Below are 12,560 nucleotides of genomic sequence, written 5' to 3'. Positions count from 1 at the left end.
GTTTTTTATTTTTTATACATTGAGTTGCATGATCTGTATACATGTTGGGATATTAAATCATTGTCAGTCATATAATTTCCGAATATTTCCTCCCATTCAGTAGGTTGTCTTTTTGTTTTGTCAGTGGTTTTCTTTGCTGTGCAAAAGGTTTTAAGTTTAATTAGGTCCTATTTGTTTATTTTTGCTTTTGTTGCCTTTGCCTTAGGAGACAGATCCACAAAATATTGCTACAATTTATGTCAGAGACTGTTCTGCCTATGTTTTCTTCTAGAAGTTTTATGGTTTTAGGTCTTACATTTAGGTCTTTAATCTGTTTTGAGTTTATTTTTTTAAATGGTGAGAAAAAAATGTTCTAATTTCATTCTTTTACATGTAGCTTTCCAACTTTCCCAGCATCATTTATTGAAGAGACTGTCTTTCTCCATTGTATATTCTTGCTTCCTTTTCATAGATTATTGGGCCAGAGTACATGGGCTTATTTCTGGACTGTCCATCCTATTCCATTGATCTTTGTGTCTGCTTTTATGCCATACCATGCTATTTTGATTACTATAGCTTTGTAGTTTGGTCTGAAGCCAGGGACTGTGAAATCTCCAGCTCTGTTCTGTTTTCTCAATATTGTTTTGGCTACTCAGGGTCTTTTGTGTTTCCATCCATATTTTAAAATTATTTGTTCTAGTTTTGTGAAAAATTCCATTGGTATTTTGATAAGGATTGATTTGAATCTGTACAGCATTTTAACAGTATTAATTCTTCCAATCCATGAACGCAATAGGTCTTTCCATCTGTTTATGTCATCTTCAGTTTCCTTCTTCAGTGTCTTACAGTTTTCCAAGTACAAGTGTGGGATATCTATTTATCCAAATCTTCTGTATGTCCTTCAGAGGTGGTATTGTACATTTCCTGTTAAGATAATTCTTAAAGGAGAGTTTTTGTTACAATCCTGAGTGATGTCTTATTTTATTGTTACATTTCTAGTTTAGAGAATGCTATTGAGTTTTGTAACTTGATATTATATCTAACTTGCTAAATTCTCTTTTAGTTTTAATATTTGTCTGTTGTTTCTGTTGGTTGTCCTTGCCTGGGGCTTTTGGAAGGATAAGCTTTTGAAATATTTAACAGTTGCTGTGTGTGTGCGTTTGAAATTTACATAAGTGATAAGGTGCAGACCTCTTTCAGTTTCTTTTCTTTTTTTGTCACTCAACACATTTTCAAACATATGTATCTCAGCATGGTTCCTTTTGCTATTTGCATATGTTTTGTTTGTCCATTTTCTTAGTGGTTAAATCCTAGTTTGTCCCCTGTGAGAAATAATGGTGTGAAAAAGCATCCTTATATATGTTTTTTTTTTCACTTTACTTTTTAAAAAATTATTTTATATTGGTGTGTAGTTGATTAACAATGTTGTGTTAGTTTCAGTTGCAGAGCAAAGTGATTCAGTTATACATGTACAAGTGTCTGTTCTTTTTCAAATTCTTTTTCCGTTTAAGTTATTACAGTATGTTGAGCAGAGTTCTCTGTGCAATACAGTAGGTCCTTGTTGGTTATATGTTTTAAATATAGCAGTGTGTACACACTCCTATAATGTGTAATGGAGCTGTGCACCAATTTTGCCAGAGAAGTATGAGGAATGGAGCTGATAGTTGATAGGGAATATGCATATCAGATTTCATTAACTGCTTCCAGATTATTCTCCAGCATTACTGTACTACCCACGTGTAGGTGCTGAAACCGAGTTTCTTCCTCTGCACACCATTTATGTTGTTATTATTCAATTTTATGATTTTTACTACTCTGTTGCCTCTCTTATTTTGTTTGATTGATCTTTTTCTAATTACTAATGAGGTTAAATATCTTTTCATAAAATTGTTAGTCAACCAGGTTTTAATTGCTTTCTTTAATTTGCAAGAGTTCTTTATTTATTTGTTTTGTTTTGTTTTAAAATTTTTATTTTTACTTTATTTTACTTTACAATACTGTATTGGTTTTGCCATACATTGACATGAATCCACCACGGGTATACATGCCTTCCCAAACATGAACCCCCCTCCCACCTCCCTCCCGATAACATCTCTCTGGGTCATCCCCGTGCACCAGCCCCAAGCATCCTGTATCCTGCATTGGACATAGACTGGCGATTCGTTTCTTACATGATAGTATACATGTTTCAATGCCATTCTCCCAAATCATCCCACCCTCTCCCTCAGAGTCCAAAAGTCCGCTCTACACATCTGTGTCTCTTGCTGTCTTGCATACAGGGTCATCATTGCCATCTTTCTAAATTCCATATATATGTGTTAGTATACTGTATTGGTGTTTTTCTTTCTGGCTTACTTCACTCTGTATAATCGGAGTTCCTTTAAAATTCTGATATTAATTGCTGCAAATATTTCCTCCCAGTTGCCACTTTTTCCAGCATATTCACTTTTTTCAGGGTATCTTTTGCTGTATATTGTTTGCCAGGATAATTCCTGGATACTTTGCTCTTTCTGCTGCTACTGTGAGTGGCATCTTGTTTTATTATGGTAGTTTAGTTGATTGTTGCTGCTCTAGAGAATAGTATTGATTTTTTGGATGTTGATTTTGTATCTGGCAACCTTGCCAGACTCTCCTATTATTTCTATTGTTTATTTAGTTCTGTTGCATTTTCTATGCTGATAATCAAGTTATATGCAAATACTGAGTCTTATTTTTTCTCTTCCTGTCTTTTACCTCATTTCTTTTTCTCGTTTTACTCTGCAGGCTGGGACTGCCAGTACTAGGTAATACCTAGTTAAAACAGTGATGGTGGACATCTTTAATTGCTTGCTGGTATTAGAGAGGATGTGTCTAAGTGTTTTCAATGGAGTTTAAGGGTTACTCCATGTTATAATCTATAATAAATGTCAGGGTAAGGAAGTTCCAGCTCTTCCTAGTTTTTTGAGGCCTTTTATCATAAATGGTTAACCTGTGCCTTTTTTACACCTAAGTACAGAATAATGTAATTTTCTTTTTCAGTCCATTAATGTATGGATACATTAATTTTAAAATTTTATTTCACTATAATGTATTCTTTTAAATACACTTTTGGATTTGGAGTACTAGCTATTACTGTCTTATTTTCTTTCCTTATAAGGTCCATATCTGGCTTTGAAATCATGGATAAATGATTCCAGTCTCACGAAATGAGTTGGAGAGCCCTTCCCTCTTTCTATTTTTTTTAGAACAACTTGTAGAATACAGACTTTAACAATTTCTTAATTGTGTTGGCCTCTTCTGAAAGTCATGTAAGCCTCAGATTTTTCTTGGTAGTTGAAGAAGGCAGTAACAATGAAAGTAGTCTTTCATTATATAATTTCTCTTTTTTAATGTCTATTTTATTTTCAGTTGTCTTTTACCCCATTTGACAATGTAAATTATTTCCAAAACTTTCTGTATTGCTGTCACATATTTTTCATTATTAAAAAATTATTTTGGTACTTCCCTAGCGGTCCAGTGGTTAAGACTCCATGCTGCCAATGCAAGGGTTGAGGATTTGATTCCTGATCGGGGAACTGAGATCCTGCATGCCATGTGGTGTGGCCAAAAGATTTAAAAAAAAAAATCTCTGTTGTAACTGTAATTATTTCTTCCTTTTACATCCTGTGTTTGCTTATACTTTTTTTTTCCTTTATTAGTCTTGATGAGTTTGTCCATTTTATTTGTGTCTTTAAAAACCAGCTTAAATATTTTCTATTGTTTTATTTGTGTTTTCTATTACTGAGTTATACCCTTATTTTTCTTATTTTTGCTTTGGAAGTACATACACATTCTTCAAGTTTCTTAATTTTAATGCCTACACTTCATTTGTAGTCTGATGAATGTATTTAAATCTATAAAAATTTCTCTAAGTACCATTTAGCTATGGCCTATGGGTTTTACATGTAGTAGAAATCAGATACAAGTCTTCCATAAAATTTAACTGTAAATTTTAATCTTTAGTTATATTAATATTTTTATTTCTGCTTGATATATCAGTTTCTGAGAAAAGTATATAAAAATCTCCCAACTAAAACTTTTGACATCTATTTTTCTCTATTATTGGTCATTGCATATTTTGAGGATATATCTTTATCTACATATATATATGTAATTTCTTATAGATGTAATAGTCCTTCTATCTAGGGTGTAGTTTTTTCTATTTATGAATTTTTTTGTATTAACATCTATTTAATCTCATATTAAAGTTGACAGTCTGATTTACTTTTGGTTCATATTTGCATATAGTTTCTTCTTCAACTCCCCTTTTTTCAAATTTTATATACTCTTCTGTTTGAAATATTTTCTTCTGGGAAATATATTATTTGATTTTTTTAAGAGATCCATTCTGATAGTCTGTCTTTTGATTGATGAAGAGTACACAGCTTACTACAACTAATATTATGTTGGGACTTATTTTGACTTTTGTGTGTCCTGTTTTTTATTTACTTTCTGTTTGTATTGTTTCTATTTTCTCTTTTCCTGAATGCCATTGGATAGGTCGAATTTTCTGCTGCTGATTGTCTATAGATTGTTTCTCTATTGTGCATCCTATATTTATTCTTATGTGTTTGCCTCTAACTTGTAAACTTAGGCTAATTGTCAGTTCTCTCCATCTTTCCCCTGAATATGACAATTTCCTTAGTCCTCTTTTGCTACCTTTTGGTTTTCTCCCTCTACCTCTCATCATATATTTCATCTAGAATTTTAATTCTGGAGTTCCATGAATATCCCTTTTGACTTACTAGAGCTTTTCTTATTTAGACTATAATTAACTGTATTAATTTATTTATCCATATTTATATCCCATACCTAGGGTTGCCAGATAAGATGCAGGATACCCAGTTAAATTTGAATACTGCATATGAGATATTTATACTAAAAAATATTTATTGCTTATCTGAAATTCATATTTAGCCAGATATGGTGTTGTTGTTTCTGTGTTTTTTCTTATATTTGACAACTCTATTCATATTTTATAGAATTCTCCAGTATCTATTTCTCTATTTCTGAGTATGTTCTCCAGGAGTTTTTTCAGCAAGGGTTTGTGGTAAAGTATGCAGATTTTTGTATGATTGATCATCACATTTTTTAAAGATTTTTTTTTTTAAAATGTGGATCATTTAAAAAATCTTTTTTGAATTTGTTACAATACTGCTTCTGTTTTATGTTTTGGTTTTTTGGCTATGAGACATGTGGGATCTTAGCACCCCAATGAGGTCTTGAACCCACACTCCTGCATTGAAAGGTGAAGTCTTAACCACTAGACCACCGGGGAAGTCCCACCCTCACATTTAAATGACAGTTTTGCTAGGTATATTATTCTGGGTTCAAGTTTTTTGATGTCAGCACTTTGAAAATAATGGTCTCTTATCTTCTTGCATTCCATGTTGTTGTTGAGAAGGCTAATGGCAGTTTGACTCTTGTTTCTTTGTAGATCATTTGTTTATTCTCTCTAGCTACTTAAATTTTTTTTCTTTTTGTCTTTGATATTCTTTATTTTCATTGTAATGTGAAAAGTTTTTTTTTAATTTACATTGCTTTTAATTTGCAGGTCATTTCCATCTGAGATCTTATCTTTTTCTAATTCTGTGAAATCCTCAGTCATTATTTCTTCAAGTATTTCTTCCTTTGTTTATTTTTGTCCCTATTTATGGGTGTTCACTTGTTGTATAGGTTGATATTTTTTCCTCTTACTTTTTAATCTCTGAACTTTTCTTTCATATTTGCCAATTCCTTCATGATACCTTCTGGGCGAGCTCCTCAACCTGATCATTGAATGTGCTAATTCTTTCTTCAGCTGTAACCATTCAGCTATCCCATCTGTTCATTGAGTTCTTTGTTCCAATTACTATGTGTTTCTTACCCAGGATTTTCAGGTGAGTTTCATTTGTGACATCTAGTTCCTGCTTTTTGTTTCCAGTATCTTCCACATGTCTTTGAAGAAGTTTAATATATCTATTTCAAGTTATTTTATTTTCCCATCATTTTATTGAGCCTGGTAGAGATTGGTCAGTCTGTTTTTTCCTTATAGCAGTCGTGCTCCTTAGATGCCTTTGTATTTGTCCTTATGAATCCCTGGGAGTATTATTTACCTACACTGATGAAACGGGGAGATAGCAACTGAGGAGAGTGGTTCTGTCCCTTCTCCTAATGTGTTTGGACAAGGGGAAGATGAGGTGGGTGAGTCACAGAGTGAGGGATGTCTGGAATTACAGTCTCCATCTGTACCCTGGCACTGCTAGTTTGTGCCATCCTGACCATATAAACTGCAAACATCTGGCCAGCTGGCTGTGGAGGTTAGGAGGGGAGGAGAGAAAGCAGAAGCCAGCCAGTATTTCTTCACCCACTTCTACTACTACTCCACACCCCAGTGGGACTTGAAAGCCATCTCAGTAGCACCTGGTTCCTGTTTTTCTGGGCTTCTGTGGTGGCTCAGAGAGTAAAGAATCCATCTGAAAAGCAAAAGACCCAGGTTCTATTCCTAGGTCGGGAAGATTCCCAGAAGAAGGGAATGGGAACCCACTCCAGTATTCTTGTCTGGAAAATTCCATGGACAGAGGAGCCTGGTGGGCTATAGTCCACTGGGTTGCAAAGAGTTGGACATGACCCAGCAATTAACACTTTCACTTTCACTTTCCTGTCTTTCTGCCTTATAGGAGTCAAGGAAAAGACATGTTATTTCCAGAGAATTGTGGGAGAGAGAAAAGGACAGTCCCAAACCTCCCTCCAGCCTGTCTCCCATTCATGTTGCTTCACTCTTATCTTCTGAGCTGCCATTTTTCATCCTTCTTCTCCCAACACACACTTCATAATGTAACTGCCTTTTGTTGCCTTTTGTTGGAGTGGTGTGGTCATCTCAGAGTTTACATGTCAGTTTGGAAGTCTTACCACCTGCTGTTTGACTTCTGGGGTGTCTCCAGGGCTGGGTTCCAGAGCATGAGCCTGCATCTGTGTTGGCTTGCCTTTTTAGAAGGATGCTGTGTCTTCTACTTCCTCAATAATTCCCCCATCCCCTGCCCCCTTTTTGCCTCTGTTCTCTTCTCCTAGAATTATTATTAGATACTGGAATTTATACATATTTAAAAATTTTTCTTTCTTAATTCACATATAATATTATATTAGCTTCAAGTGTACAATGTAATGAATTGATATTTGAACACAGTGTGAAATGATACCACAGTAAGTCTAGTTAACTAACATCCATCACCATACATATTTACGAAAAAATTCTTTTTCTTGTCAGAGTTTCATAGACTGTTCTTTTAGCAACTTTCAAGTGTGCAATACAATAATATTGAATATAATAATTGACTATAATTATTCTTTTTATACTTTCTTGTCATTTATACTTTGGTCCTAAGTTGTGAAATCAGAACATCCTTTTAGCATACAAATTTACTCCTCAGCTTTGTCTGTTTTGGATTTAGATTTAGTGTGTTTAATTGTTTTAAAACTTTGACGATCATATTTTTCATTTCCAAAAACTTTGATTGTCTTTTGTAATGCTCACTTTTGTTGCTTATGTTTCAATATTTTGCTTTCAATTATGTCAATGAGTATTATTAATTATTTCAATTATCCTCTCTTATCCCTCTGAGGACATTTACATACTTTTATAGCTGCTTTCAGATTGCTTGTTAACTGTCTTTCCTCATATATCATACTATTTGTTGACTTCGGTGTCTTTCTTTCATATATTGGTGATTCTTCTATGTGTACTTTTCTTTGATTTTGAGATTTCCTGTCTTCTGACCTGTAGATGCTGTTTGTTCTGCTTCTGGTAATTTCTTTTCAGAAGGAGGGATAAATGTGAGTACGGAGAAGAGAGGTGTGTGGAAATGGTATGCATCTCTTGATGAAGGTGAAAGAGGAGGGTGAAAAAGTTGGTTTAAAACTCAGCATTCAAAAAATGAACATCATGGTATCTGGTCCCATCACTTCATGGCAACTAGATGGTAGAAACAATGAAAACAGTGACAAACTTTATTTTCTTGGGCTTCAAAATCACTGTGGACAGTAACTGCAGCCATGAAATTAAAAGACACTTGCTCCTTGGAAGAAAAACAGTGACAAACCTAGACAGCATATTAAAAAGCAGAGACTTTACTTTGCCTTTTACAAAGGTCCATATAGTCAAAACTATGGTTTTTCCAGTAGTCATATACAGATGTGAGAGCTGGACAATAAGATAGGCTGAACGCCAAGGAACTGATACTTTTGAACTGTGATGCTAGAGAAGACTCTTGAGAGTCCCTTGAACTGCAAGGAGATCAAACCAGTCCATTCTAAAGGAAATAAATCCTGAATATTCATTGAAAGGACTGATGCTGAAGCTGAAGCTCCAATACTTTGGCCACCTGATGTGAAGAGCTGACTCATTGGAAAAGACCCTGATGCTGGGAAAGATTGAAGGCAGGAGGAGATGGGGATGACAGAGGATGAGATGGTAGGATGGCATCACCAACTCAATGGACATGAGTTTGGGCAAGCTCTGGAAGATGGTGAAGGACAGGGAAGTCCGACCTGTTGCAGTTCATGGGGTTCCAAAGAGTCAGACAGGACTGAGCGACTGAACAACAACAGACAGGAATATCGAGACTCATCTTGAGCTTGTAACAACCCTGGAATTGTGCCAGAGTTTCACAGTGGTCCCCCATTGAATGTCTTTGACTGGTTTTCTTTCCACTGGTCTAATCCCATCTGTGTTCTGTCTTTTAAAAATTGATCTTCATTTCTGGTCATCACTGGCGCCACTTCTAGTGATGTGTGTGTGTGTGTATGCATGTGTGCACATGTGTGTGTTGATCATTTTAACGATTTATGGAAGGACAAGCAGACACATGTGCTCAATGTGCCGTCTTGATGCAATCTCCATTATTATTTTATCATTGAAAATTAATTTATTGTTTAAAAATATTTTTATTAAATATACAGCAAATAGAAACTACACAGAATAGTAACTCAGTAATCACTGAGTATAAAACAACTGTGAATTGATGTACAAAACCTGTGAACAAAGAAAGATCACTTTTTATGGGTTCAGGCTCCTTCTCCCTCCCCTGAGAGAAGCAGGACCCAGGGCTCTGCAGCCCCAGAAGTTTATGGTGACAAGGTCTCTTTTCTGTAGACCCCATGGCAGCTGCCCGGGGTCTTCAAAGTTCAAAGGCAGCAGCTCTGCTCACTTGTATCAGATACTTCCATCTCCCCCAGCAAGCCTTACCACAGGGACCTCCTCTGTGTTTGGCAAGGACACAGGACTTAGAACTGACAGCCCTATGGCCACCCCATGGACTGTCACAAGGGGTTTGTGGACCAGTGGACTGAACTCCTTCATTCTTCCACCCACAGAACTCTGCTCACCAGGTCTCAGAATCTTTCCTCCTCATCTCCCTTCCCCTCCTGCCCTGCTCATTCTTCATTTCCTCCCTTCCTCCTCCTTCCCTCTTCTTTCTCCCCTTCTGCTACACTTCTTTCTCCTCCTCCTCTTTATCCCATGTCCATCTCCATAAATGTAGACCTTTAAAAACAAAGCTCATTTGATGTTGACTCCAGGCAACATCTCTCTGTTTTTCCTACCATACAACTCTAAATTTCCCATGGGAGAAGAAACCCAGCGTTTAGAAGCTTAAGGTTTGCTACCTGCCTATGAGAAGCATGCTAGAATTCCTTTAATGGCTTCACCACAGCCAAGGTAGCATGCCCTTAATTCTCTATTACTCTCCTGGGGCGCTGCTGTTACTATTGTTGTCTTGGAGATGTGCTTCAGGCCGCCCCACCCAACCTTCCTCATGGGCACAAGGCTGTTTCTAGAGTTGTCGGGTAGCCCCTTGGTCTGTTGTTGTCTGTCGCCTGTATGGTCACTCAAGGATGGGGCTTGCCCCTTCAGCTCTCCTGGGGTTCTGAGGGGTCCATTCTGGCTCAAGAGAATAACAGGTAGTGTCCTACTATGGGGGACACCCCTGGCCCTTGAGTCATTCTGGCCTTTCCTTAGAGAAGGGCCTGTCCTCTTCTCAGACACCACATCCTGAGAGGGGAGCCGGGGAAGTCTTTAACCCTTTTTACGGGGGAAGAAATATAGTTCTGACTTTTCCGCTGAGTCGGGGCACTGCTGGAATCTGGAGAGGTGAGAGGAGCCAGGGTCAAAACTCCCCACTTCAGCACTCTTCTTACCCCAGACAGGGTGCCCTGCCCAGAAATGGCCAGAGATGACAATTGCTAGGGCTGAAGTAGCCCAGTCTTTAGAGACCAGAGGTGGCCAGACCTCTGAGTCAGCAGTGGACCCTTGACCGTTCATCTTATATATATATATATATTTGGCTGAGTTGGGTCTTAGTAGCAGCACTCCGAATCTTTGATCTTCATTGAGGCACACAGGATCTTTAGTTGTGGCATGGGGGATCCAGTTCCCTGACCAGGGATTGAGCCCGGGCCCCCTGCGTTGGGAGTGCAGAGTCCTAGCCACTGGACCACCAGGAAAGTTCCTTGACCATCCATCTTGACCAGCAGTCCTCTACTTGTCTGGGGTCTTGGGGTTTTCTCTGTGACTGCCCTTGCTGGGAAGTAAGCCTTGGGACTCATTCTGATCCCAGGTTCTTAAGCCCATCTCAGGCCAAACCCATCCCACTTCGCAGGCACACAGGGACTCAGGGAACTGGAAAAAGCCATGGCTCTTGTTACCGTGTTCTTGTCCCCCTAGCCTGTTGCCAGTTCTGCTCTGGTCCCCAGCAGGCATGACAGGTGTCTGGAGGCTGAAGGAGTCTAGCTATCAGGAAATACTTGCTGAGCCCAGCTGAGCACGGAGCCCTGGGCCATGGAAAACAGAACAGAAGCTCAGAACCTGGCTCCTGGGGCCAGAGTGGGTGCCAGAGGTACCCTCTCACTGGTGTGGCCCCTCCACACCCCTGGCCTCCCTCCACCCTGCTACTGCCCCAGGCCTTCTCCTGGGGACGGCCCGGGGGGGTCCATGGGAACGTGAGGCTCTCCTGGCTCTTGTTTGCCTCAGCTAATCTCAAGAATGCACTTGTTTTCCCTTTTGGTTTGGGAAGTCCTCAGCTCTCCCTTTAATGTCGATAGAGCTGGGGACAGAGGCCGTGGGAGCCAGAGGGCAATGATCCCTGGCTTGTTCTCTTGCTGGCTACATTTCTGTCTTTCCAATTGTTTCTGTTACTTCCTGCCTCCATTTCAGCTTCTCCTCACAATTCCCAGAAACTGTGGAAATAAATGTCCTGAATTTTGGACATTTCAACCACCTCTCCTTCCTGTGAATCTCCTCACAGTGGCCAGTACCTTGCAGGTGTGATTATCTCCATTTGACAGATGAACCTGGATCTTAGAGAGGCTAAGTTATTGCTCATGGTCGCAAAGCAAGTGAGAGGAGAACTGGAGTAGAGCCCAGGGCCCTCCTACCCCCGCTCCAAGCTTCAGCTCCAGGGCAGTGATCTCACTGGACATCCATTGTCGGTTATTTGCTGTTTCCTTCACTGAACTGCTTTATTGACTATGCCAAAGCCTTTGACTGTGTGGATCACAATAAACTGTGGAAAATTCTGAAAGAGATGGGAATACCAGACCACCTAACCCGCCTCTTGAGAAATCTGTATGCAGGTCAGGAAGCAACAGTTAGAACTGGACATGGAACAACAGACTGGTTCCAAATAGGAAAAGGAGTACGTCAAGGCTGTATATTGTCACCCTGCTTATTTAACTTATATGCAGAGTACATCATGAGAAATGTTAGACTGGAAGAAACACAAGCTGGAATCAAGATTTCCGGGAGAAATATCAATAACCTGAGATATGCAGATGACACCACCCTTATGGCAGAAAGTGAAGAGGAGCTAAAAAGCCTCTTGATGAAACTGAAAGAGGAGAGTGAAAAAGTTGGCTTAAAGCTCAGCATTCAGAAAACGAAGATCATGGCATCCGGTCCCATCACTTCATGGAAAATAGATGGGGAAACAGTGGAAACAGTGTCAGACTTTATTTTTTTAGGCTCCAAAATCACTGCAAATGGTGATTGCAGCCATGAAATTAAAAGACGCTTACTCCTTGGAAGAAAAATTATGAGCAACCTATATAGTATATTCAAAAGCAGAGACATTACTTTGCTGACTAAGGTCCGTCTAGTCAAGGCTATGGTTTTTCCAGTGGTCATGTATGGATGTGAGAGTTGGACTGTGAAGAAGGCTGAGTGCTGAAGAATTGATGCTTTTGAACTGTGGTGTTGGAGAAGACTCTTGAGAGTCCCTTGGACTGACGACTGAGCGACTGAACTGAACTGAACTGAACTCACTGAACTGTTAGTTCCCTAGGAGAAGGAATCCTTGTCTTCATCTTTGTATTCCGAGGCTTGGTCCAGTGTCTGGAAACATAGGAGACACTCAGTGGATGTTTGTTCAAACAAAGAAGAGAGGACATGAAGCCAGGAGCTCTACTGGGTGCTATATATATATATATATATAATCCTTGATCTTCTAAACACTTGGAGAATCAGCCGCATTTGGTTCTCATTTGAGAGAATGAGAATTGTCCTCATTTCATAGATGGGATCATTAGGGGTC

Source organism: Budorcas taxicolor, chromosome 1 (assembly GCF_023091745.1).
Source record: "Budorcas taxicolor isolate Tak-1 chromosome 1, Takin1.1, whole genome shotgun sequence".
Lineage (NCBI taxonomy): Eukaryota > Metazoa > Chordata > Mammalia > Artiodactyla > Bovidae > Budorcas > Budorcas taxicolor.
This window is presented reverse-complemented; position numbering follows the sequence as displayed.